The sequence below is a fragment of the Ipomoea triloba genome, chromosome 10, assembly GCF_003576645.1.
Source record: "Ipomoea triloba cultivar NCNSP0323 chromosome 10, ASM357664v1".
In the NCBI taxonomy this organism is placed as follows: domain Eukaryota; kingdom Viridiplantae; phylum Streptophyta; class Magnoliopsida; order Solanales; family Convolvulaceae; genus Ipomoea; species Ipomoea triloba.
In genome coordinates this window covers 14,981,084-14,999,268 of record NC_044925.1, presented here as the reverse complement: position 1 = coordinate 14,999,268, position 18,185 = coordinate 14,981,084, and the positions used below count along the sequence as shown (strand labels likewise).

The 18,185-nt window shown below is 39.7% G+C and overlaps 1 pseudogene; it reads right to left on the bottom strand.

Moving 5' to 3' along the window:
- Positions 1–3,443: 3,443 nt before the first annotated feature.
- LOC116033184 overlaps positions 3,444–18,185 on the bottom strand; it is a 104,139-nt pseudogene continuing 89,397 nt past the window's right edge.

Below are 18,185 nucleotides of genomic sequence, written 5' to 3'. Positions count from 1 at the left end.
CCTCGCTGCATGTCGCCGTCGATGAAGAAGCGGAAGCCGGACGTCGCCTGGAGCCTAGCCTCGAGCACAGCAAGGTTCGCCACTGATGTTGTGTGTACGGTGTGAGTGAATGTGGAGGGTGGTAAAACGAAGAGTCATGAACTCCCCGAGTGTCGTGTCTCTCACGGATGACAAATTGGAGAATATACGGCTTTCCTACCTTGAGTTATTTGGATAACACTAAAGTCGAACATGTAGAGATTGTGGAATTGAAGTAGTGAGGGTGCAAAGGTTGATACGATTTGAGGTAAGTAAATGTAAATAAAAGCGGATGGGGGCTAGAGTATCGTGGAGATTGGTTCGAGGCGTAAAGTAGAGCATTGATTTCCATTGAGTCATGGTCAAAGGAGCTTAGAACATTGTCCTGAGTGGCGTCACACTCAAGCTCCCAATCCTTAGTCGGTTGGGGAATTTTGTCAAACACTTTGTCTACAAATTCCCTCCGGATCTCATCTTCTCAGATTGAGAGCGGGAGATGTGGGTAGTGGGCTACATCTCTTTGTGATATCTCGCCAAAGAGATGATCCTATACTCTTGAAGAGATCGGGGCCCTCGATCTAACAAGATCATACAAGACATACACACAATTTCAACATTCCTCAAAGAAATCAAACTCATTCATCAAATTTAGATCATGAATACCAAATCTCCATTCTACCTAGCCCCTATCCTAGGGATTAGCCCTTCATAGGCTTTAACAACATCATCTCATTCAAATAGAAAAGCATATTTACAAGATCAAGATAAAAAGCAAATAACTTTAAGGAAAAGGAAAAGTAAGAGAAGTCCAAAGAGAAAACAAGTTCTAATGAAAGAAGTTACCCAAAGGATCTCAAGGCTATGGAGATCCAAGTTCCCTTCTCCAAGGAGCTCTTCCTCCTTCTCCTAATCCTCTCTAACCCTAACCTAAAGTGAGAAGTGAAAAATTGACAAAAGACTCCCTCCTCCTAGCTGAAATGTCCCTTAAATACTAAAACATCGCGCAGGATTCTGGTGCCTGTCCACGCCTGCTCACACGCGTGTGGACTGGCGTGGACGGTTACTGGAATAATTCCACGCCAGCTCACACACGTGGTGGTGCTCGTGGGCGTGGGTTTCTTCGTTTTCGTCTCTTTTGTTGTTTCCGGTTTGGTCTTTGTGTGCTCCCATGTGGCTTGATTCTTCCTTTTACTGGTTTATGCTCTCTTTGGTTGATTTCAGCCTTCATTCCTGTGGGAATCCTTCAAAACACTGCACACAAAACTCTTTTGCAATTTATTAGTAAAATAGCACAAAAACGCATAATTGCATTCTTCAAGACTTTGTTTTGGCAAGAAATCAACTTAATTAGTTCTAGATAATTAGGTACTTTTGGCGTCTATCAAAGTTTTCACACTTTAGATTGCTCGTCCACGAGCAAATTATACATTCAAAGCCTTCTCATTTGGATGCCAAAAGTATCTAAGCTAAAGATATGCTCAATGATAAGCATTCATTCAAAACACAATCTACCAGGATATGTGAAATCCTTCACAATATCTTCAAGGAATGATAAAAATGTGCCATACACTGCTAGGAATATTCAAACAAAGCAAAACCCCTGTTGTTCACCAATTGGACATTTAATTAGTTTTCACAATATCAAGCATGCAATCCAAAATTTCATTCACCTCTTATTGTGCGAAGGCCTTAAGCTGATCCCCCTAGTGGGAACGATGTACAAAACCTAATCAATCGGCCTCCCTTATCGCCAAAGCCCAACATAAGAGTAAGTGAAAATAGATCCATGGGGCCCTCTCCGCTAGTGGCTTAGGCGGTAACTCATTCTTCTCACTTCCTAGGGTAACATCATCAAGCGACCCGACTTCACATGGAGCTCCATGCTTTTTCGAAGACAGTGCAATGGGTGTTTGAACCCTAGCGAAGCGGCTTTCCTCATCTCAATTTTCTCATCTCCTAGGGTCATTTTATTGTGAGCAACCGACTCCAGATATAACATTTATGTATTTTGAAGACTATGGTTGCTCACCACCTAGCGAGATGGCTTTCCTCGTATCTTATCTCGGGGATTGACCTTTTTGCCTTTTCTACTCTTTTCTCCGAACAACCCCTCATGCCTTTTATTTTGGGATAAGGGATATTTCACTCAATGCTCAACAGAAAGCTCTCCTTTTGCCCCATGTTCTATTCTATGATTATTCAATTCCGGGCTTCGCTTAACTTATCTTTCTGAAATTAGGGGTTGCACACTCCCACTTCGAGAGATCCTTAACTAAGGTCTTTACAAAATAAGAGGCGAATACCACACAAGCATGCAAATTTTTCAAATTTTAAAGGTCAAGATAGGGGTACTTCCAAGGTTATTCAAAGAGGAAACTTTTTGGCACAGATTTAGCATTCTCCAAAGATAGAATGAATAACAACACATACTTGTGGCTTGATTATCTTTCAAACAAATGAGATAGAGCTTTGTTTAAGAAATATTTTCAATCTAAGCACAGCTCTTTCCACACTTTAGACCAAATATCGTCCTCGATGTTGACTTAGAATATAATGAAACAAAGAAACAACAAAACATGCATTTTTCCACACTTTAAAATGAAAACATGAGGTTCACATAATAAATAGACAAGGGATAAGAGGCAAATGACCTAGTAAGCATCCCCCGTCATGTTGCCCACAAATTCTTGAATAGATGACTCTCATGTTCTTGCAACGAGATCTGCATGGAATTATAGAATCTACAAAATAGAGAATCTCAACTTGGAGGGTTATTTGATAAAATAAGGTAAAGATAATAACCAAGCAAAGTAAATATCGGGTTGCCTCCCGATCAGCGCTACGTTTAACGTCTTTAGCCCGACGAGAATGATATGAGGATCTTGTCACTCAACATCCCAGGGTACTAGCCTGCAACACTGGACTATCCCCTGCGCATTTTCCATCCCATAGTATTTCTTGACTTGGTGACCGTTTACTTTGAAGGTTCCTTTCTCGGGATGCATGATCTCTAACGTTCCATAAGGAAAAACCTTTGTAACAATAAATGGCCCCGTCCATCGCGATTTAAGCTTTCCAAGAAATAGTCGCAGTCTGAAATTGAATAACAACACCTTATCTCCTTCAGTGAATTCTTTGTTCTTCCTGATATGCATGTCGTGGTAAAATTTTGATCGTTCTTTGTAAGATCTGGATGTCTCATAGGCAAGCAAACGCCATTCTTCCAATTCATTTAGTTGAAACATTCTTTCCTGTCCTGCTATGGTTAGATCTTCATTTAGTTTTTTAATGGCCCAATATGCCTTGTGTTCAATCTCAACCGGGAGATGACATGCTTTGCCATATACCAATCTGTATAGAGTAGTCCCTATCGGTGTCTTATAAGCAGTCCGAAAAGCCCATAGCGCGTCGCTAAGCTTGTCAATCTAATCCTTTCTATGTCGAGCCACTGTCTTTTCCAATATGGCCTTGATATCTCTATTTGCATTCTCAACTTGTCCGGTAGTCTGAGGGTGATACGGAACTCCTCCCCGATGTTGTATGCCTTGCTTTTGAAGTAATCTCCGCATGGGCACATTCCGGAAGTGTGTTCCCCTATCGCTAATCACAATCCGTGGCACTCCAAACCTTGTGAATAATTTCTTTAGAAATCTTGTTACGCTCCTGGCATCATTGTTTCGAAGTGCTTCTGCTTCAACCCACTTTGATACGTAATCCACTGCTATAAGGATATATTTGAAACCTTTGGAATCCGGAAATGGTCCTGCAAAAGTCTAATCCCCATATATCAAAAATTTTGCATTCCAGTATGTAATTCTGTGGCATCTCATCTTTCCCAGTGATGTTCCCAGTCCGTTGACATCTGTCACAATTTCTTACGCAAATTTGAGCGTCCCGAAATATTGAGGGCCAATAGAATCCTGCTTCAAGTACTCTTCTTGCAGTTCTATTTGCCGAGTGATGGCCCATTCGGTGGCACTCTCCCAGAATTTCATGTCATTCAGCCTCTGTTACACAACGTCGAATTATTTGATCAGCACACACTTTGAAGAGATACGGCTCATCCAAGAAATAGAATCGAGATTCTGCTATTAATTTTCTCCTGGCATGTGTATCCAAGAACTCTGGTAATTCTCCCCCGACCAGGTAGTTGGCCAGATCAGCGTACCAAGGTGTGAGATAGAGACCCATCAATTTTTCCTCAGGAAAATACTCGTTCACGTCTCCAGTCATATCTCGTCCTTTTTCATTCTCCAAGCTTGACAAATGATCTGCTACACTGTTTTCAATTTCCTTACGGTCCACGATAGTCACGTCGAATTCTTGCAATAGCAAAATCCATCTGATCAGTCTTGGCTTTGCTTCAAGGTTAGACATGAGAAATCTGATAGCTGCATGATCAGTATGAATGACGACCTTTGACATTAAGAGATATGATCTAAATTTATCTAATGCAAACACTATTGCGAACAACTCTTTCTCGGTCGTGGTGTAGGCTTGTTGTGGCTTTGTCAACATTCGACTAGCATAGGCAATAGGCTGAAATTTCTTGTCATTTTTCTGCCCTAGCACAACTCCAACTGCAAAATTGCTCGCGTCGCACATTAGCTCAAAAGGTTTATCCCATTTTGGTCCTACAAGAATTGGAGTATGTACCATGGCATCCTTTAAATTCTGGAATGCTTTCATAGCATCCTCATTTAGTTCGAATACAGCGTCTTTCTCCAACAGTTTAGTCAATGGTCTTGCGATTTTCGAGAAGTCTTTTATAAATCTTCTATAGAATCCCACATGTCCTAAGAAACTCCTCAGGGATGTCACATTGTGCGGTGGTGGCAAGGTTTCAATAATTGTTGTCTTAGCTCTGTCAACCTCAATTCCTTTTTTGAGATTTTGTGTCCAATCACAATTCCTTCTGTGACCATGTAGTAACATTTCTCCCATGATAATGTCAAATTCATCTGTTGGCACCGTTCTAAAACCTTCTCTAGATTTCCAAGGCATTCTTCGAAAGTTTCTCCAAAAATTGTGAAGTCGTCCATGAAAACTTCCATAAAATTACCAATGAAATCTTCAAAAATAGCCAACATGCAGCGCATGAAGGTAGCAGGGGCGTTACAGCGACCAAATGGCATTCTCCTGTAAGCAAACGTACCAAACGGACAAGTGAATGTTGTTTTCTCTTGATCCTCCAAGGCTACTGGAATTTGAAAGTATCCACTCATTCCGTCCAAGAAACAATAGTAGCCGTACCCGCTTACTTTCTCAATCATTTGATCTACAAAGGGAAATGGGAAGTGGTCTTTACGAGTGGCTTCGTTGAGCTTCCTATAATCAATACAGACTCTCCATCCAGTTATCTTCCTTGTGGGAATCAACTCCTTGTTATCATTTTCAGTAACTGTGATTCCCCCTTTTTTGGGCACTACATGAGTCGGGCTGACCCATGTGCTGTCCGAAATAAGGTAAATCATTCCGACATCCATAAGTTTGATCACCTCGTTTTTCACGACTTTGAATGTGTTTGGGTTAAGTCGACGCTGTGGTTGCGCTACAGGTTTGGATCCTTCTTCCAATAAAATCTTATGTGTGCAAATGGCCGGATTAATCCCTTTCAAGTCAGTCATCCTCCAACCGATTGCTTCCTTGTTTTTCTTCAGCACTGCTATCAGTTGCTCTTTTTGTATAGCTGAAAGATCTGTAGCGATGACAACTGGCAACTCCTTCCCTAATCCTAGGTAAGCATACTCAAGATGGGCATGTAAAGGTTTTAACTCTCCTTCCTGTATTATCTCACCGTCCTCCTTTCTTTTCTCATTTCCATCATCAAATTCCTCCCCAAATTCATCAAATTCATCCCCATCATTTCCAACCGTTTCCTCCGAGACTTCACCAACAGAGTTTATATTTTCAACGAATTCAGAAGCATAATCATTATCAATTAAATTAAAACGATCAACCTCTCGGTGTAAAGCAATATGTAAAGTGTTAAGATCATGCTCAAAAGTATTTTCATTACAATTCTTAGCCCCTATAGGACATTCCCAATTAAAATCATGCCTCTTGGCTTTGGGCACTTCGCATAGATAGTCTATTTCATTATGCACGTAGTCAACGAAAAAGCATTCATCCCCATCTAGAGGATATTTCATAATTTTGGTTACGTCGAAGCTGGCGGACTCGTCTCCCACACGGATAACGAGTTTGCCTTCCCCCACATCTATCAAAGCTCTAGCTGTCGCCAAAAAGGGTCTGCCCAAGATGAGAGGGATCTCCACATCTGGGTCCATATCTAAAATCACAAAGTCCACTGGAAAAATGAATTTATCGACTCGGACCAAAACATCTTCCACTATACCCCTAGTGTATTTGGTGGATCGGTCAGCTAATTGAATGCACATGCATGTAGGCTTAAGAGTTCCTAAATTCAATTTTCAGTATAGTGCAAAAGGCATCAAATTAATGCTAGCACCTAGGTCTGCCAAGGCTCTATTAAAAGTAGTGCCCCCTATATTACAAGGTATAGTGAAGCTTCCTGGATCTTTTAACTTCCGGGGTACATCCTTATGTAATATAGCAGAACACTCTTCTCCTAACACAACAGTAGCGGTTTCAGCCAATCTCTTTTTGTTAGACAAAAGATCTTTAAGGAATTTGGCATACCTCGGCATTTCTCCTAGTGCGTCAATAAATTGCATGTCAATGTGTAGTTGGCGTAGCATTTGTAAGAACTTATCATACTTGGCGTTGTCGATGTCAGTGCGGAATCTTTGAGGAAATGGAAGTTTTGCTTTCGGCACTGGTGGTGACTCTTGCATGATTTCTTTTCCTTTCCGAGAGGGTTGTGGTTGTATGTCTTCCCTTCTAAATTCTTCTTCGAGTGCTCGTTCAACTTGCGTGGCATTGGAAGTCCCATTATCGTCCATCCTTGGTTCTTTTGTGGGAACAGATTGTGGCGGAGGTGGAATAACTTCTGGAAGTGCTCTCCTGCTTCTAAGTGTTACAGCGTTCACATCTGTTTCTCCCTGGACTTGGATCATTTCCATAATCTTTGCGAGTGTGCTCTCAACCGTTTGGAGCGGTGAGAGTGTTTCGTGGCGAAGCTCTTGAATTTCTCCCAGCATCTCTTTAGTGATAGTTTCTTTGAGTTTAGCATTCTCCTCCCTCATTTCTCGTATAAAATCATTTAAGCGTTGCTCGAGGGTGGTTTGGTTGTGTTCGGGCGAAAGAGGCGGTTCTGAGGAAGTAGAGGAATAAGCACATGTGTCGGCTCCGTCCACGTCGTCACCACGCGTGTGGCTCGGCGTGGAATTGTTCCAGTGAGCTCCCATGCCGGCACACACGCGTGTGGCTCGCGTGGATGGGTCACTGCTCGCAAAACTTTTAAAATTTGGATGGTTTGGCTCGTCAAAGTGCGTTGGAGGGTAATATGGAGGCATCTTATGAGTTGGATATCTTTGGGGTTGAAAATGTTGCGTTACATAAGCTTGTTCATGATAATAAATTGGTGGTGGAGGTATTGGGTATGGAAAAGATGGTGGGTAAGGAAAAGGGTAATTATGATAGTATTGAGGCGGTGGATATGGTGGTTGTGGTGGTGAAGAATAGTAAGGATTCCTTCCGTATGGCACATAACTATGGTAAGCTCGATCATCAGGTAGAGATGGATCCATGATTGCGTCAAAGAGGTCCTGCAATCAAATTTCCAGACAAAGAATCAGAGCACAAGAGGTAACTCCTTTCACAGATTAGCGCAAGTGGTGTATAGTTGGATGCGAAAGGGTAAATAGCAATAAAACAAAACAAAAGAAAATGAAATAAGCAAGTTATCCAAATGATTCAAGATAGTAAAACTTTAAATTCACCGTTTGCCATCCCCGGCAACGGCGCCATTTTGATGTTGTGTGTACGGTGTGAGTGAATGTGGAGGGTGGTAAACCGAAGAGTCATGAACTCCCCGAGTGTCGTGTCTCTCGCGGATGGCAAATTGGAGAATATACGGCTTTCCTACCTTGAGTTGTTTGGATAACACTAAAGTCAAACATGTAGAGATTGTGGAATTGAAGTAGTGAGGGTGCAAAGGTTGATACGATTTGAGGTAAGTAAATGTAAATAAAAGCGGATGAGGGCTAGAGTATCGTGGAGATTGGTTCGAGGCATAAAGTAGAGCATTGATTTCCATTGAGTCATGGTCGAAGGAGCTTGGAACATTGTCCTGAGTGGCGTCACACTCAAGCTCCCAATCCTCAGTCGGTTGGGGAATTTTGTCAAACACTTTGTCTACAAGTTCCCTCCGGATCTCATCTTCTCAGATTGAGAGCGGGAGATGTGGGTAGTGGGCTACATCTCTTTGCGATATCTTGCCAAAGAGATGATCCTATACTCTTGAAGAGATCGGGGCCCTCGATCTAACAAGATCATACAAGACATACACACAATTTCAACATTCCCCAAAGAAATCAAACTCATTCATCAAATTTAGATCATGAATACCAAATCTCCATTCTACGTAGCCCCTATCCTAGGGATTAGCCCTTCATAGGCTTTAACAACATCATCTCATTCAAATAGAAAAGCATATTTACAAGATCAAGATAAAAAGCAAATAACTTTAAGGAAAAGGAAAAGTAAGAGAAGTCCAAAGAGAAAACAAGTTCTAATGAAAGAAGTTACCCAAAGGATCTCAAGGCTATGGAGATCCAAGTTCCCTTCTCCAAGGAGCTCTTCCTCCTTCTCCTAATCCTCTCTAACCCTAACCTAAAGTGAGAAGTGAAAAATTGACAAAAGACTCCCTCCTCCTAGCTGAAATGTCCCTTAAATACTAAAACATCGCGCAGGATTCTGGTGCCTGTCCACGCCTTCTCACACGCGTGGTGGTGCTCGCGGGCGTGGCTTTCTTCGTTTTCGTCTCTTTTGTTGTTTCTGGTTTGGTCTTTGTGTGCTCCCGTGTGGCTTGATTCTTCCTTTTACTGGTTTATGCTCTCTTTGGTTGATTTCATCCTTCATTCCTGTGGGAATCCTTCAAAACACTCCACACAAAATCTTTTGCAATTTGTTAGTAAAATAGCACGAAAACGCATAATTGCATTCTTCAAGACTTTGTTTTGGCAAGAAATCAACTTAATTAGTTCTTAATAATTAGGTACTTTTGGCGTCTATCAGCCACCGGTAGCGACATCGCCTGAAAGAATGGAGAGGCTGCAACGTCGCCGAGGAATCCAGGTTGCCACTGCTCTGCCGACTCTCCTCATCGCAACGCCCACATCAACGCCGCCAACCTCAACATGACGCGAATCAATCTCAACACGATATGCAGCGGTCGACGTTCCTTTGCGTCGTGCCTTCGCCGGACCACCTCGCTGCGACGCCAAAAGTTTTCGTCATCGTCTCATGTTCGCGACGTCTGCCGGAGCTAGGAGGAACAGTAGCAGGTCATTGCCCTCAACCGTGACGCGAATGACCGAAAAAAAAAAAGAAAAAAACTCGCCGGTAGAGAAAAACTACAGATTTTTGTTATAATGAATAGTTGTCGATTCCTCGTAGCAGTTGCCGGAAAGAAAAAAAAAATCAACTCGGGAGACCAAAAGCAGATAATGGATCCGAGAAAAAAATTTCTCCAACTCAACCAAACAATAGGTAAGATTCCAGACAATCACGAAACATAATTTCGGAATCCAAAGGAAATTAAAATTGTGATTATTAATACTGAAAATAGTTTTCAACAGTCCAAATATAATTCTTTTGAAATATAGGCAATTATTATATCAAAAAATCAAATAGATATATGCATATTTCGAAGAATTATAATAAATTAATTGAAACCATAGCATATACCAAAAACTTAATGTATATAAAACATAATATTGTTTTAGGCAAACAATCAACCAGACAGAAATTGTAAAGGCTCTTGATACCAAATATAAGTTCATAAATATAGTCTAAACCATATAGAATAAATCTACGAGTAACCTAACCTCGTAATAGTGGAAGCATAGATCGTGTTGATCTCCAGCCATAGTTGATGCATTGTTGTGTCCTGGTATTATTTTCTGAGCAGTATGAGTACCATGTCCTTAGGTGCTATATATTGTCTGTCCTACATCCCATCAATGCAGGCTTATATAGGCATATGGTGGATTGGACTAAACATAGATATCTAATCCAACCTATAACTTAATGGGCCTAGTCCACTTGCACCACATTATTAAGGCCCACAATATACAAAATATATTGTTGACAACACTTGCGTGCATAGGGTGAAATGTCAAAAGAAATTTATGTTAAAACGGAAAGTCAGTGACTCCCCGAGTGTCGGTCTCGAAGGAGGGACGTGGAGGTGTGTCAATTGTTCGGAAGTTTACTTGATTGGGTCATGCATTGGATTCGAGTGTGGTGAAGGGTGGTTTGTGAGTGAAAGGAGTTCATAAGGTTTGGTTGAGTGCAAGAAAGTAATAGAGTAAAAGGTTGGTAAATATGTAATGGATGTTGCATTGTGGTGTGACTAAGGTAATGGATAGATAATGCTAGGATGTTGGCTATTCAAGAGTGTGTTGTCTTAGTCCTTTTCCACCTTTGTGTACTAAGGCTTCTTTGACTAAGGATTGCCTTCAAGCATCCAAAGCTCTAAGATGAAGTTTATCAAACACTTAAGCTACATACTATCCTACTATTCTTAAGAAGTCCATAGGAACTATGATTGTGTCAAGCTTCAAATCCTAACTCTAATCAAAGACATGAAAGAGTCAAGAGCTCAATCTCTCATCTAGATTGGCCAAATCCAAACAAGATCTCATCAAAACAACAATCAATAGACAAGAATAGATAATCCAACAACATAAGCATTTAGATCCAAAATATAGAGATATGATCAACACACTAGCAACATTCAATGACACAATCCAAATCCCTAGATCAAACTAGTCACTCATGATATGAAATTCAACACAAAAGCTAATTCAATCCAAGAATAAGATAACAAAATATAATAAAAATGAAATAGAGATCACCTAGAGTGAAGTAATCCTTCAATCCAAGCTTTGTAGTCTTCTACAATGGAGTTTGATCTAATCTAAGAAATGAAAAACTAAGAAAATGGAGAAAGTTCTCCAAAGAAAAAACTAAGGAAAGGGAAAACTAAATTTTTGGGAACCTCCCTTGAAAATCTATCAAAGGGGTTTAAATAGTCTCCGAAAAAGCAACCCTAATCAAATTTCGCGCAGTGCAGTCTCCACGCCTGCTCACAAGCGTGTGAGTGTGCGGTGGGAGGCTACTGGATTATTTCCACGCACGCTCACACGCGTGTGACCATCCTGTTGGGTCCTCCGGGGCTCCGATCTTGCTTGGTTCGCTCTTTAAGCTCAACTTTTGTTCCTATTTGCTCCCGGGGCTCCTATTTCACCTCCTTCAGGCTAAAAGTAGCTTCTGTGTGACGGTTAGTGATTTTCAAGCATTTATGAGCACAATTCATCATGTAAGGATGTTATAATCGTGACAAAACACCCTAATATGAGCTTGATTTAAGGGTATCTCGGAGGCTTATCAATTGTATTGGGAAAAGTCTTACAAATCATTCTAAAAAAAATTAAAATTTATTTATTATATTATTATGAGTATGTAGTACGGTTATATATATATATATATATATATATATATATATATATATATATATATATATATATATATATAAACAATTTATTTATTATCATTATATATAATTGTTAGGATTTGTACGTATTATCTTATATGTGTGTGTGTGTGTGTGTGTGTGTCAATATATAAGACTAAGTACATAATACTTGTAAGATTAGTGTATGTGTATATATATGTAACTGTAGACATAATTATATAAAATTGTTTATTGAGTTGTATATAAAAATATCATATAATGTGTATAGGCCGTATGTTTAAGTATGTATATATAAACATATTTTCTTAACTTATTGTATACAAAATTATTATTATTATATGCATGTACGTATGTACTTTGAGAATATATAAATTAATAGTTTTGTTAGTATATATGTATGGATGTGTGGCCGTATATGTAAATATGTATAAATATTAAATAAATATTTTGTGTGATTTATTGTTATGTATATATGTATGATTGGACCGTATATATGTATTGTATGTGTAGATGTATAATTATTTATTGTAAGTATTAATAGATATTAGGGATTTGAACTTTGTATTGGGATTGTATATTTAAGGTTTAAATTCATTAATTTGATAATATTTGGGTTAGTATGTTAAGGGTAAAAATTGGCTGTTATTTTCTTTTAAGAAATTTATCTTAAAAGTGACAAAAGGATTTTTCATAGTACGCTATCTCTAAAGTTGAATTTCTTTAAGTTGAGGACTTTTTGCTAAAATATTGATTTGCAAAATTAATATTTTATCATGGTTGCAAAAATCACGCCTAGGCGCCGATTAATCGGCGCCTTGGCGCTAGGCGGTGCCCGGCCGCGTCAAGGAAGGCCGAAATCGGCCTCCTCCTAGGCCCGGCGCGCCTAGGCGGCCGGCAGGCTGTTTTTTTTTTTTAATATATTTTTTATTGCAAATCTTAAACATTTAAACTATTAATGTTATAATGTATTAACTAATACCCTAATGGTCTAAAAAGTAATAACTAATAATTAATAACTTAATAAAATAAAAAGTACTACACAATAACTAAATTAAACTAATAAGTAATGCACTAATAATTAATAAATAATAACTAATAACTTAATGAGTGTTAACTATTTAACTATTAAAGTGTAAAGACTTACAATATTAAACACTTTACAATTATAAACACTTAAAATATTTTTTAAATTTTTTTTAAAAAATTCAAAATTTAAAAAAAAAAAAAAAAAAAAAAAAAAAAAACCTAGGCGCCTAGGCGGGCTAGGCGCTAGGCGCCCCCAAGGCGCCTAGCGATTTTTTCAACCTTGTATTTTATTTTGACTCAAAAAGAATATTTTAAAGAAAATGCAAGTTTTTCAAAATTGGAAGCTATGTGATGTTATGAGAATTGTTGTGAATGTGTTGATTTATTTTATGAATTGAAAAGTGCCCGTAAGAAACATACTAGGGCACTATGGTGTGTTCTGTTGAGATGGGTCTGTGTACCCTAATTTCAAGAGTAGTCAGTAGAAACCTTATCCTGGCTACTAGGGTTGGTAACTTCCCGTTGAGGCTTGGAATCCTCATTCGGGGGTGTGCACACTTAAGGTTAGAGTCCGGTTTCCATTGTAAATGGGAAATTTTGTGAAGTGTTCAGTTTGGGTATACTGTTCACTAGGGCCTGAATCCAAAGGACCCTATCCCATTATGTTGTTGTTGTGCTTCCAAATGTTTTTACTTTACCTAATAACTTTTATTGAATTTTCTGAATTATGGCATTGCAGCCAAGCTTTGAAAATGGTAAAGTATGATTTCAAAATATATATATTTTACTTTCAGGGCAAGCAGTCCCATACTTAGCAAGTTTTGCTAACCCCTTACTTTCTTGTTATGTTTTAAAATCTCTAAATGAGTAACAGGGTGATGTTTAATATGTTTTCGGTAAGAGTGCGGTAGATCGAGATCCCGAAGGCTTTACAAGGCTTAGAATATTTGTATTAGGGATTTCTAATGTTATTTTTGAATTAAGACTCTGAACTTTGTTTTATCTTTATGGTTTGAGTTGGTTTAGCCTTGCATCTAGCCAAGTAGGGTTAGGTGTGGCGGTAACACCTGTGAAATAAAATACTTTGGTTTTCTTTATTATGGACTTGAAATAAAGGATATGCTAAAATTCTATTTATAGTAAGTCCATTTATAGTAAGTTCAGGAATCGAAATTTTGGGGTGTTACACCCTACCTGAGTGGCGAGCTATTTTATTAGATTTTAAAGAGCCCATTTACCCCGATTTGCTGATACAAGTCATGGAGACCCTGCAAGTTCCTGGCAACATTGATCTGCCCTCTACACAATGCATCTCATTCTACGTAGGGCAGACCTAGTTCCTCCTAAGTCCTGATGATATAAGCCGGTTGTTGGATTTAGATGTTGCACAGAACCTCACCGAGGACCAAAAGGCGCTGAGGTGGACTGAAGTACCAACCAAGCAAGAGTTTTGGAGAGAGTTGACAAATAGCAGGATTGAATTTGTAAGCTCCACAAGCAAGGCCACCAGCTTAAAAAACGGCTCACAGATTGATGCACCATGTCATATCCAGATCTGTTTGTGGACGCTTCGAGTCCGGAGGAAAGGTTAACCATGTGGACTGATAAGCACCAAGAATAGCCTATTTTAAGGGTCATTAAAGGGCTAGAATTGTACAGTTTATTACCCATTTCATAAGAATATCGTGCATTTAGACTCAGATGTGACCAATAACTACTAACGAGAGTATGGAAGATGTTTTTAAGGTATTCTACAGCCAAAAGGAGGACTTAAGGCCAAAACTGAGCAGAAAGTGAAGAAACCATGAAGTAGGAGCCTCCCACGCAGCCTCACACGCGTGTGGAGGGGCGTGGAAACATTCCAGTAGCTCCCCACGCCCTCCACCACGCGTGTGGAAAGATCGCGAAAAAAAGTCTTCAGGGCTCGACGCGTCGAGAGCCCTGTGACACCCTAAAATTCAGCTTCAGGAAAAATGTCTATTTTGCCCCTGTTTTGTTCCCACTATATATGGATCATTATTCCAAGCCTTAGGCAGTAGATTTTAGCATACAATAGCATAGATTAGGTCTCTCTTAGGGATTTTCTCCCCTCTTGGGGGAAATACCTCTTCTTCTAGGTTAGATTAGATCAAGGGCAAGGAAGGAGATTGGAGTTTCAAGAACAAAAGTTGTAAAGATCCCCTCCTTGAGGGTGGTAACTATTATCTCCTATTCTTAATCTAATATTTGTTTCTTTGAAATTTCCTTTCTTTTTCTTGTTTCTTTAGTATGTTAGAGTAGAGTAGAAAGGGGATTGGTGGCCCCAAGGTTAATCTATGTGGATGCTTGATATAAATTGCTAGATTAAATGTGAGCTTTGTGATTGTTGGATGATGATCTTGTGTGGATGATGTTCATACTGCTTTGTGCCTAAGTGTGCACCTTAGGTAGCAAACTCAAAGGAAGTGAGTGTGTGCGCGATAGCGGCCACTCACGAGCCTCACTCACCCACATCTCCGCTCTTAGTCCGAAAGGACAAGATCCGAGAGGAGTGGTAGACAAAGTGTTCGATGAAATGCCCCAACCGAATGAGGATGTGGGAGTCCAAAGTGTGACGCCACTTGGTGATGTGCCATGAACTCCCTAGTCTATTCCACATCTCTAGCTCACGAAACCATACAAAGATAGACCACATAGAGAAGCCTAAGGCCCCGATCTCCGTCTTTACATTTCTTTTATCACAACCACTATCAACCTTCTACCTTCTTACCAATGAATCCAACCCTTAGCAAATCTTGTAACTCTTTTCCTTCAACCTCTTAGATGCCAACACACTAATTCGATTCCCATTCGCCATCCTTGAGATACACGACACTCGGGGAATCTTGACTCTTCGTTTTACCAACTTCACATTCACCTCCCACTAAATTACATCCTTCAAAATGGCGTCGTTGCCGGGGATGGCAAACGGTTTCGAATAGTGTTGACATCTTTGAAGTTGGATTTTAAGAGTTCTTGAATTGCTTTCTTTTTGTTTGTTTTAGTTTCTTATTTTTGTTATTTGCTTGAAGAAGTGAGCTTACATTGTCTTGAATATCTTGTGCTCACTTGCAACTACTTCTAGTTGCAATATATTTGTTGTTGGTTAAGCTTTGTGCAGGAAATTTTCTTTATCAAATCAATTGAAGCTTACCAATGAGTGCTTATCCGTATTCCCATGGTTACCCATACCATGGAAGACCATACACAACAAATATGCCACCCCAAATTTATGAACCTTACCCACATTATTATCCAAACCCTTATGAATACCCACCACCACAATATACATATCCACCTTACCCAAACACTTTCCCTTATTCCAATTATGCACCATATCCTCATGATACCCCCTCTATGCTTACCCATGAGAGAATTGAGAAACCTACATACCAAAATGGAGAGGAATCCATTAGTTCTATAGCTGAGAGTATTAACAACCGACTTATTCAAGTCATTAAGGAGATTGATCCTAGTTGTGAATCGGCATTACAGGCCACAATTCCTTCAATTGTTAAACCTCCATCTCATTATAACCCTCCATCAAATTATAATCCTGAGAGAAATAGGTATTCTCATTCTTACACTCATCCTAGCTATTCACCCCCACCACACCAAAATGACAAATATCTTTGTGAAACACCACCTTTTGCGCCAAATTTCACCCAACCTATACCATATGAGAGGCCACCTTGTGAGTATCTTCCTCCGGTCAATGACGAAATCCAAACCTTGAAGGATAAATTAGAAATGTTCATCCAAATAGCCAAGGAGGATACTATCAAATTAAGAGATGAAATTAGGAGCGAAATGAAGAAGAATCTTCTTACTCTTCGCAAGGAAGGACTTCCACTAGACGAAATTGAGGCTAAGATGCTATCAATGACGGAAGAGCTTATGACGAGAATGCTACCAATAGATCCCCCGACAATGGAAACCAACCAACAGGAGAGTGACAAAATGGACAAGACAATTGAAGATGAAGAGGTGTGTGTAAAAGAATCCACAGAACTTGACGCCCCGGTGCTCCAAGAAGTTTCAAGTCTTTAGTTGAACACTCAACAATGGGAGAGATTGAGAGTGAAGATGAGGATCACATTGAAATTGTGTGGGAAGACGAAAAACCCACACAAGGTAAGACTCTCACTCTAACTCTTATCGAAAGTTCTTATAATGTTTGTGAGGATGATTCCCTTGTACTTCATGATAATTTTGATGACTATGATAAAGCTTCTTTTTGCTCATGGGAGAGTGATTCCTTATAGTTTTGTGATGATTTGGGGAGTGAGGATGATATCGAGTTATTAGGGATCATAGAAGAAGAAAGGGAACGAAGGGAAAGGATTGTCACCATTGACAATCCAAAAGAACAAGAGTGGAGAGAAAATGCTTTAGATGAGATAGACGGAGGAGAGAGTGTTCATTGGGAGATCTTTAAGGAAAAGGTTGCAGGGGTAGGGACCTATAAGGAGAAAGAAGAAGAGGGGTATATTATCTTTGAACATCCTGAAATAATACCCCGAGCTTACTTATTGTTGCATTTTATTTTCCTCTCCTTAGTTTCCAAATTCAAGGATGTCCTACATCTTGGGGCATACCTTGATGCAAAAGTTCACGGGACGCTTGGAAAGGTCCCAAAATCTGTGTGCTTCGAAGGATAGAGCACACAACGTCTGGCCAGGAGACGTTAAACCATGGCGCACTTGGGAGGCAATCCCAATGTTATCCTTAGCTTAGAATTTCATTTCTTGTTTACTTTTTCTTTCTCTTCGTTTATTAGTAATTTTCTTGTTAGAATAGCCTTGCTTGAGCTAACAATGCAGGTGGTTTTGGTACTAAGCCATGACAAATGAGCTAAACTGGATCAAACATGGAAGGCAAAAGCCAGGAGACAAGGAAGGTGATCAGCACTGCTGACCACGCCTGCTCACACGCGTGGTGGCAGGCGTGGAAGCTTTCCAGTGCTGATCCACGAGGGCCAACACGCGTGTAAGACCGCGTGGACAGGTCCTAGACAGTTTTCGTGCATTATTTTCTTTTCATCCAATTTTTCTAAGTCTCCCAGGTCTGGCCGTGCCAATAATCACAAATTTTAAGCAAATACCAAAAGGTGAGGAGATGATGAGCCGGCAATCTTAAAGAAATAGATGGGCAGCAAGCTGAAGATAAGGTTGTAGACGCATCGTATGGTATATCATTCTAACTCTTCTTCCAATTTTATGAGCATATTTGCCTTGGTTCACGAAAGATGAGTCGCATGATTTTGTTATAATGGGTATAGTATTTTTAGAATATTTATTTGAAGCCAAAGCACACTTTTTAAGTGTGGAAAGATGCTTTAATGCACAATCTTTTAAGACCCTAATCCTTTTTCCTCTATTCCTAATGGAAACATCGAGGACGATGTTCACTTTTAAGTGTGGAAAGGATTTATGTTTCTTGAAATAGTTGATTAATTGAGTGATAAGGTATAGGAACTAGAGGGCGTGTTATTGCC